Here is a 10,852-nt window from a genome sequence, read left to right on the forward strand (position 1 = left end):
GGTGGGAATCACTGGTGTTTTCGCTCCACTTCTTGAGGAGAACATGTTTCGAGGGTTTTTTATGGTGTCCCTAAGAAAGTGGTATGGTTCCCTCTTTGTTTCTCCATCTAAATATTAAGTTGTCATTTTAATGTTGCACAAAAACTTAGTGTTTGAAAGCTGACCATTTATTCTATGCCTAGCATTATCGATCATTTCTTTGCACACACCACTCCTAAAATCACGCATGATATTTAGTAACAAACTCTAGAGGTCAGTGCTTATATGTGCACTATATATTGAAATTCTTCTTCTGAAATTTTTAGCTTGATATATTGTAAGGTTGCATTTTATGTTTGCACACATGCATAGAGTTTTCAGCATCTCTTGTGTGTGTGTGTATATATATTTTTTGGTAAGTAGCTTTTCTTGTACACTATCGGTGACTCTTAGTCTTGACCAACAAAAATATATTTGTGTGCAAACCTTTTTTCTTTTAAATGCAGTTTAAGTTGTTTGCTCTTGTTAATTTGTAGGGCCCTTGCAGATCAGTTGGAAGGCAATGAAGAGGAACATAAAAAGTATCGCGGTATGGTGGTAGAATATATTATGGTATATGGATTTTGAAAGAAATAAAACTTTTATCCATGACTTTTCCCCCTTTTTTGTTGAGAAAATTGATCTCACATCCTTTCTCCATTTCTCCATTATATGGTGTTTTTAACCATATTTAGTATTTTCTGAAAAAACTATTTGTTATTTATAAGTAAATTAACCATATGTTATTTATTCTTCCATAAGTAAATGGACTGCAGTAATTAGTGGATTTTGAGCTCTAATAAGCATAGAGGGGCTGAGTGAAAGAAATGGCTGTCATTTGAAAGAAATAATTAGTGATAGATATAAAATGCTCATTTCAAATAACTGGCAATCGTCACAATTACGCCGTTTAATGATTTTGTTTGACTATGCTCTTAAAGTTATTTTGTGTTTTAAGTAGCAGTATGCTGCAGAGTCGCAGAAAGGTAGATTTCTTGCCTGCCAATGTGAAATATCCCTTTATTTTAATTTTTACAACTTTATTTATTGTAATTTGCAACAAATAGCATTTTTTATATTGTTTCTTACCATGAAATTGGGAACTGGTTGCACAATTTACAAGCTGTCCCATCCCCCCCCCCCCCCCCCCCCCCCCAACAATCCAAAAAAAAACTAAAATAAAGAAGCCCCTTATTTTTATTGGGTAACCAACTTGTAAATAATCTGACATTGGAGCTGCAACTAACAGAAGAATCACGAAATGTTTGAACCATTTATTGAGGATGATGTCCCATTTGATGAATACTGCCAATGCGTGGAAAAGGATGGCACATGGGCTGGACATATGGAACTGCAGGCAGCTTCTCCTGTGACACATAGTAATATGTGCATTCACCGGGTGAGACCTTTTTCTTCCCTGTTTGCAATTATTATCAGCTCTTATCCATCTGGTTCTCACGATTGGGTTAGTGCTCGTGTTTTTCCTTCTTCTTTTCTTTTTGATAAGTAATGCTTTATTGAAAATGAAAAGATAAGATCCCCAAGTGCACAGGTTGTGCACTTAGGATGCAATAAACCTTCACTTAAAATTACATAAATCTAGAAATTCCTCTAATGGCATGTTTGGATGTTTAAAAAAGGAGGGAGAGTAGAGTAGAGGGAGGGAGAGTAATGCAATTACCTTATTTGGAAGTTTTTTAAAGAATGAGGGGGAGGGATTTGGAGGAGTTTGGAGGGGTTTAGACTCCCTCTAGCCCCCCAATTTTAATTCCCCCAAATTGGAGAGATTTGGAGGGAGAGTAGAGTACATAAACTATTGACCAAGTAAATTACCTAATTTACCCTTATTATATTAACAAAATTACACAAGGGGAAGGGCTAATTAATCTCTTCCCCCTTACTAATTTTAAAAACATTCAAATAAGGTGGAAGTGAATCATTCTCCTCTACTCTCCTCCCCACTACTCCCCTTCCCTCTACTCCCCTCTACTCTCCTCCTTCTCTAAACTTCCAAACAAGCCATAAGGTAGAAAAGGAATGGCCACTTAAGGCAGCCAACAACAACCAAACATGGTTTGTAAAAGATAAAATTTTAGCTCCACAGATGAACGCTCAATTCCATCAAAATTAGAAGGTTTCTCTCCCTCGAAATGGTCCACATAACACAATGACGCATGTGCCCACATACATCAAGACATTATGTTTGTCAAAGCCCCCCTTCTAGCACTCCAACAACTCCACCTCCTTCTTTGGCATCACCCAATGCACTCCAAAAAGACAGAACACCACAGACCATAGGTTGTAAGCATAGTTGCAATGAAGTAACAAAAAGTCAATGGTCTCCGCACTGTGCTTACACATGCAACACCAATCAACAAGTATTCGTCTTTTCTTTTTCTTCCTTTTGGTTGCATTCTTAAAGCTAGTCTTTAAGTGCTGTTGTAAAATTTAATGGTAGTCTCATTGTTGTACAATAATGAGGTTGCCTCTTACTATTATTAGGATTACGTACCTAGTCCAATGTATTACGGGTCAATTTTTGAAATCAAGACATTATGACTTCAGTGAATATTAATAATTAACTGTTAAGATGTATTTCTTATGTCTACGTATAAACCAAAAAAAAGAAAAAACCTTAGGCATGCATAAGTATCTGTATTAAATGATTTGCTAAGAATTTATTCTAATTATAATTGGACTTTCTATTTATTGTTCTGAGTTGTCTCCTTTTGTGCAATAATCAGATTCTCAATTATGGGAAGTTAACTGTCGTGGAGTTTAAAACTAGCTTTTTGAAATCATTGTTTGAGTGGTCCCAAATCATAGGCATTAGTGATTGGCATTCTATTATAGATTTTATTGATTCGTTTTCTTTTCATTTAAAATGATTGGAGCTTGTAATCTTAATACTGCGTTCACATCCAGTGTGCATGAAAGTACTTTCTCTCTCTCAATAAATTTTTATTACTTGTAGGAAAATATAAGCTTGATATATTGTATTATAATGTAAAAATACTATTCAGGAACTGAACTGAAAACGTTATAGAACTCAGCAAAAACATGGGAGACCAATCTTCCTGAAACTTAACCAGTGACCTCAAAGAGAGAATATGTAACTTTTGATACCTGACATGATGAAAGTTTCTATTTATGCACCATATTTTCTTCTGTCAATATCTTTTTGTAATAACTTTTTTGGCTGGAAGAATTTTGAAACATGGAAATACCGGGTGGAGTTTTTACATTTCTATGACTTTTTTTTCTTTGACAAATACATTTCTATGACTTGTTGACTTATGCTACTTGCTATATGATCATGTACGAATACACTTGGTGCAGAACATGTCGCATAGCTGGTAAATTCGTAATTTTGACGAGCGTGGAGCTTGCATGGTCCATTTGTAAGTAAATCTTGAGTCTTTATCATAATTTACTGCATATATGCTTTGCATGTCTTTTGACTATGGACGAGGTGTAGAAAGATCCCTTGCAATTGCCTATTCTTAGGGAAAATTCTTCTCCAATGGCCGTTAAAAGAGTTGGTAGATGAAAAGGGATTTCATAGCCAGGGCCTAGGGCTATAAACAAGTCGAGCCAAAACAAGTATTTAAAGTTTTGTTTTGTTCATTTAGTTTTATTTTAAACATGAACTGAGCTCAATCTCATCAGCAAACTAGATTACATGTTCAAGCTTGGTTCATTTTTTTGTCAAACAATCTCAAGCTTGTTCGCAAGCTACTTGATTAACTTATTCTTTTCCCATATATAGTAAATCACCACAACTAAATTTAAAAAAAAAAAAAAAAAAAAATCTCTTAACATATCTATGCTAATGATTAATAAATAAATTAAACTTGAAATTATATTATTTGATTAAATTAGATAGAATGATTTCGTTGATGAGCTTATAAAAATTATTAATTCACCAACCTTATAGGTCATTCTTAGTGCCCAAAGCTCCCACTTTTGAGGGGTTTGGGAGAGGTTATCGTAGACAACCTTATTATGTTATTAGGTCAATAAAAACCACATGGAGATCTCTATGGGCTTCTCAATATTTTTCCATTAGACGTTTAATTAAGAAAATAACTTTCATTGTATACCAATAATTGGGCTTTGAACCAAGTCAATTAGGATTAAGGTATAGTCTTAGTAGTTTATATAAGTGTTCCATTGGATTTCCTTGGAGACGAGTTTATAATGAATAAAATTTCAGTTGGAATTTTTCCAATGATCTGGTGTTGACTCCATCCAACCCTAGATGCTGATTGCTAGTTTTTATATTCTGTTTGGTGCTGATTCCAAGCCCTACATGTTGGCTTGTCTTATCTTTTTTGTTCCTTTTGTTCCTTTGTTTCCTCTAGTTATTCAAAGTACTTGATAGGCTACATCACTACCTGAATTTAATTTATCAAGGTTTTGTCCTCAATAGAACTCTGACTTGGAATATTACCAGATTTGATTTGGAAGCCTTGAGTTATATTTATTATAGATTTTTGACATATTGTGAATGATGATCAATTATTACATGGGAAAGCAAATAAGCACCGTAGAGTTGTACACATGCTACTTGAACAAATGATTTTATGATCTCTTTACAAGTGGATGACTGTTTTAGGCTGCATCCCTTCTTTCATAGATTTTCTAGACCTTTTGAATTTGAGATTGTAAATGTTTAGGAGGCCAATGCACATTTCCTGTACTTGTAACTTGACACGCTTCCTCTTTTGAATAAAATTAGTTAGTAATTCGTGCAATGCACAGGAATGATTGGCAAGATATTATTATTATTTTTCTCTTTTAGTTTTTGTCTAAATATGAAATTTGATAATTATGGTAATTATTAATAGACACTAATCCAACTTCTCTACATCCAAAACCAAATACATAGAATAACAAAAAACATTCAAATGAGGCTCACAAGTCACAACAAAACCCAGTCACAGAAAGAATTCCACGAATAAAAAAGCAACATTTCAAATTCCACATAATGTCCATCGCAAAACGCAAAAAGTCACCTTTTTTTTTTTCTAAATCCAAAACCTATCACATCAAATTACAAACGAGGCTCACAACAAGAAGCCTTAATCCCAAAATTTTGAAATTAGCTATAAATCCACCCTATTCAAGCCATACACTCAAATGAGGCTCACAACAAAATTCAAAAATAAGCACGAATTCTTATTCTCCATTTTATTTTATCTAAAGTCATATACATGAACGAGTCTCACAAAAAAATTCAAAAAATAGGTGAACCATCTGATCAAAACTTAAGACTTCAGCAGAATGAGAGTTGAACTAATCAAGTAACAAACTAAGCAGTGATGAAAAGCTAACCTGATTGAGGAGCAACTTCTCGGCGGTCTTTCGGACCTTAGCGATGGCTTTATCGCGGATCCTGCGTCGGGCGATGACGGTGCGGCGCTTGAGAGCAGGGGTGGCGCCGTCGAAGACAAAAACGGGCTTCATTCTGAGAAACAAGAGCTTGCAAATTCGGCGAAAGAACCCTAACAAATGTGCGTTCCGTACCATCTCGCCTTTCTCATCTCGCATTGCCTTCATGAATTGTACCATCCATATGCTCGCATCTGCAATTTCTCAAAAACATTAATTTTGATTAATTAATTAATTAAGAGGTTTAAGGGTTAGGGTTAGGGTTAGGGGGTACTAATGGCGAGCTTTTTGCCGGCTAGGGTTTCGATGGACACATGGCAGCCCACGGGGGCCAGTAGTTCCTAGAGAACGTCCACTCCCATGTTTTTTTTTTTTTTTTTTTTTTTTTTTTTTTTTTTTTTTTTTTTTTTTTCAGTTAGGACATTACCGCCAAGACTTTTTAATCATTTGTCAAAGACCAAATGGAAAGTAAACCGACGATGTTACAAACGACGTCGTTGAAACGTGCATGTAAAGTTGGTACTAGGATTTAAGACAGTGTCGTCAAGTATAGGAGGTTGGCTTGCGCAAATCGTGATTGAAGAAGCAAGTAAATGATGATTATATACTAGACTAGATTAGAGACACTAATCATGATACGCAAATATGTTATACTTGTTTTGATTTTGATCTTTTCCATTTCAAAAATTTTTATTTTTGTCTCGTATTATTCATTTATGTTGGTAATTTGGTGGTATATGACATTATATGGTAACGTGATGGTAATTCTTTTTTTTTTTTAGAAACGTGACTGTAATTTTTTAGCACTTAACAAGTAAATTATTAGCAAAATTTGGACTTACAAATTAATTTTAAAGAAGTATTTATTTAATTCCTAATAAATCAAAATATTAATAGAAATGGATGACATGTTCAATATAAAAAATAGAATAAAACATGAAATGATAAAATGAAAATTTTGAATTGTAAACGATTAAAACGAAAACAACCCAAAACTTTTGGAATAAAAATGTAATCTTTTTTTTTCATCTTTCTAAGGTTTACTTGGGGAAGAGGGGAGGTCGTTAAGCGTAGATAAGGGCTTTGACCACCAAAATTAAAGCCTAAAGTAAATAGATGGATGGTACTGGACCATAAGAGCATTGTGTTTACTTTTGAGTTTCAATTAAAAAATGTAAAATAGGAACTGTGATATGTAAAAGGACATCTTAGTATGGTCTATGCATGAAAGAATTATCTTAAGGAACAGTTGTATATAATCGAGTAGTCTTCCTAAAGAAGTGGTGGATTAAGTCCAAGAAAAAAGAAGTAGTGGTGGATTGGGGTTTGGGAAATGTTATCTATCAACTCAACACAGCAGTCAACTACGAGGAAACAAACCTTTGTTTGTTGAATCTGGCTATCCCAACATGACTCCCTCGCCTTGCTATCTGTTTGTTGCATTATTTAAAAGACATTATAAGCTATTCTTAGAAAAGATTTCAAGAGAGAGAAACGCTCATTTTGTGTGACTAGGGTTTTTGTAACCAAGTTTTCTTAATTCAACCATATTGGAAAGTTTCAAGTAAATCTGAATTAGTTGTTGAAAAAGTTAAAGCCATAACACCATCATAAACTTAATTATTATTGTGAAGCAAACCTTCAAGAAGCTCTTGAAGTTGCTTGAAGATTCTGGTGTGTCATTTGTTAAGGCAATTCATATGATTGAAGAGTCTAGACATTCTAGTGCATGAAAGGTTTTCTTTATAAGCTATATACGGGTTGTAGAGTTTAGGTAAAGGTTTTACGTGGTGAATTTTCTTTTTTGGGAAAGTTCCCACCCCATGGTTTTTACTTTGAGACAAGTAGTTCCATTAGTTTTTCATACAACTGGGTCTACAAACCCCTAACACCAACTTACAAAGAATAATTTAGTGGTTAATACACTTTTATACTGCAGTATTTAAGGTCATGCTTTATAAGTAATTCATGGATTATTTGCTTGCCATTAGTGGGAGCTGAAATGCTTGTAAAGACAAGGATGAATGTGATGTTTGATAAGTAATTCACGGATTATTTACTTGAGATTCGTGGGGGATAAAAAGCGTGTAAACACAAGGACAAGATTCACTTTTAGAAATGAAACTAGATAGGTATATGCTGGTTTCACTATGAGCTAATCTTTGTCAAATGCTTTGAATTTCTTGAACTCAATCTGCCCTAAAACCAAAACTGTCAAGTCATTGTGATGACCTTCTTTATCATTATGTATGATAGTTTTGACTTGAAAGGTATAAGAGCTTAATGATTGTTTTAATCTATATGCTCTCTGTGTAAATAGTTAATTGGAGATAAATTACACATGTATAATATTGGTTTTTTACGTTAAATAAGATCAAACAAAACTATGGTTATGGCCTTTTCACCAAGCTTGATCATTCATTACTTATTGGATCGTAGTAACTTAATGAAGCTAGTAGTTGTTAGGCCTGAGCTTTTTTGAAACGGTCACCTCTACAAACAATGTCTATTGACTAGGAGAGCATCAAACTAGTTACATAGGACAAAATCATTGTTAGTATAATGTTTCAAGAATGACAATCCATTTTGAAAAAGTAATGCAAATGTCAATTTTAACAGTTTGTAGTTGCCGGCTGGCCAGGCTCCATATATTCAATTGTGGTTCGATTCAAATGGCCTATCATTTAACCATTTAGTGCCGACCATAAACAATGGACATATAAAATTTTCATTATAGAATCAACCAATTGGCTCCATAACTAATTCCAGCAAGACAGCAAGTACTTGACATTGGAATTTCCTCCTATTTCCACAATATCCCAAATATTCAAAAACAGTCCCATATTAATAACTCCAAGTTTTCCCAACAAGGCCATTTTCTAGACCTGTTTGCATCAAATCTCATATCACAACACAAAAATGAATCAAGTTTCCATCTGGGTAATCTTCATTTCCTTTTTCTACCCCTCCTCGTCATATTCTGTAGAGGAAGAGGTTAAGACCTCACTTATAAGCTTCCTTGCAAAACTCGCTAACAATAATGCCCAACTTGGTGTCAATTTAGGTTGGAACTCATCCTTAGATTCCTGCAAGAACCACTGGCGTGGTGTTACCTGTGATCAAAAAAATACTTCTGTGACAAAGCTAGTTCTTATTGGCTTAAATCTTAATGGAACTCTTCATGCCACTTCTCTTTGTGGCACTAAAGCCCTTGCTGCATCTATTGCTGCTCTTTTTCTTAATGGCAACAATATTGGTGGAGGAATCTCAGCTGAAATTGCAAAATGCAAGCAATTCACTCACTTATACTTGGGTGGTAACTAATTTTCTGGAAGCCTTCCTAATTCGTTTGCCATGCTAGGGAATCTGAAAAGACTTGATATTTCACGCAATAAGTTCTCTGGTGACTTGCCAGAGTTGTCCAAAATTTCAGGTCTCACTATGTTCCTTGCTCAAGACAACCAGCTAAGTGGACAGATACCCAAGTTTGATTTCTCCAATCTTGATCAGTTCAATGTCTCCAACAACAACTTCAGTGGCCCAATTCCAGATGTAGGAGGCCACTTCTCTAATAGCAGCTTCTCAGGCAATCCTGAATTATGTGGAAAACCATTGTCAAAAGAATGTCCATCTCTCCCATTAAATGGTGGCAACAATTCAAAGAGTAAGTCAAAAGATCAGACTCTTATGTACACAAGCTATGTTGTGTTGGCCTTTGCTTTTCTCGTGTTAATCATTTTCAAGCTGTGCAAATTGAAAAAGAGAAAAGAGAGGGTTAAGGGACTTGAGGCAGTAAACAAGGTAGCAGTAGTTGATGATAGTGTCAGCAAGCTTGCCCCTACATCAACTGAGTACAAATCAAGTGTGAGCAGGTCAGAAAATACAGGTGATTCAAGTGAAAATGCATTGGTTTTAAACTCAATGGTAGTCCTTGAAAGCCCTGTGTTGAATGGGCTAAAATTTGAGCACTTACTCAGTGCTCCAGCCGAGTTGCTTGGAAGAGGAAAGCAATTTACTCTCTATAAGGTCATGTTTGGGAATGGGATGACCCTGGTTGTCAAAAGGATTAAGGACTGGGAAATTTCAAACAATGAGTTTGAGTAGATGATGAAACTGATTGACCAAGTGAAGCATCGAAATATACTGCCTGCTTTTGCCTTTTATTGTTCCAAATATGAGAAGCTTTTGGTCTATGAATATCAGCAGAATGAAAGTCTATTCATGCTTCTCCATGGTAAATATAAAAATTGCAATATTATTGTATCTTTTATGTTAAACCGCATGATTAATGGAATACGTTGCAATTATGTAGGAAAAACTTTTATGAACAATCCTTTCTTATATTAGATTGATTGTAACACCCTTATAATACCTTAAAATGCTCTTTTAATTTTTATCTTGAAGGCTTCTGAGGTACTATATGTTACATTTCAGGAAACAACCAAATGGGAGAAGCATTTGACTGGGCAAGCAGACTTGGTGTTGCAGCCAGCATTGCTGACACATTAGCCTTCATGCATCAGGAACTAAAAGAATATGGAATTGTTCATGGTAACTTGAAATATTCCAACATCTTGATGAATAAGAACATGGAGCATTGAATAAGTGAATTTGGTCTTATGGCTGTGGATAGCGATAAATATGGCTCATCTCTTGCCAATGTTACTGGGACCAATGCATCTAGAGACTTTAATGGGGACATTTATGGATTTGGTGTTATTCTTCTAGAGCTACTTACTGGGAAAATGGTGCAGAACAATGGAGTTGACTTAGCAGATTGTGTTCACTCAGTTGTTCAAGAGGAGTGGATTGTTGAAGTCTTTGACAAGTCCCTTATTTCAAAAGGTGCAAGTGAAGAGAGGATGGTAAACTTGCTACAAGTGGCTATAAAATGTGTTCAACGCTCACCGGAGAGAAGGCCAAGCATTAACCAAGTTTCTGTCATAATCAACACAATAAATGAGGAAGAAGAGAGATCTATAACTTTTGAAGCATCACTAAGGTAATACTTTTCCTTATCAAAGTTGGATCAAACAGAAGACTAATGTTTTCTTTCATGCCTAGATTTCAATGTAGTAGCGAGTGTAAAAGTAGCAGATCTTTGTATGCAACATATTTGCACTTTTCAATCAATAACTTGACAGTAATGCTTGCTTCTTTTCTCATATATTAATAGCGGTGTTATAAAACCTATTTGATCATATCCCAACAAACCAGGAAATAAAGTTTGCAGATGCTGCATAATGGAACATGTTTCTTGAAATTTGCATTTTTATCGAAATCTTAGGTTGGTCTATGACTATGATAAGTCGCCATAACTTGGCCAGTAAATATTTTCATGTTTCTGTAAGCCATCAAAAAATTAATTAATCAGCTAAATAATACATTAAGCATCCTTTCAATAACAATTTATGTAGAGGTGGGATTTTTTCAATACATT

The 10,852-nt window shown here is 34.8% G+C and overlaps 1 long non-coding RNA gene and 1 pseudogene across 1 annotated transcript; both read left to right on the top strand.

Moving 5' to 3' along the window:
• Positions 1–309: 309 nt before the first annotated feature.
• LOC112013208 (uncharacterized) lies at positions 310–3,668 on the top strand. Its single transcript, XR_010626000.1, has 4 exons — positions 310–394; positions 516–568; positions 1,268–1,417; positions 3,358–3,668. It is a non-coding gene; the product is annotated as an uncharacterized LOC112013208 (long non-coding RNA).
• Positions 3,669–6,149: 2,481 nt separating this feature from the next.
• LOC136061194 (probable inactive receptor kinase At2g26730) lies at positions 6,150–10,586 on the top strand (annotated as a pseudogene).
• The last annotated feature ends 266 nt before the right edge of the window (positions 10,587–10,852 follow it).

The sequence above is a fragment of the Quercus suber genome, unplaced genomic scaffold, assembly GCF_002906115.3.
Source record: "Quercus suber isolate HL8 unplaced genomic scaffold, Cork oak 2.0 scaffold_2, whole genome shotgun sequence".
NCBI classification, from domain to species: Eukaryota; Viridiplantae; Streptophyta; class Magnoliopsida; order Fagales; family Fagaceae; genus Quercus; species Quercus suber.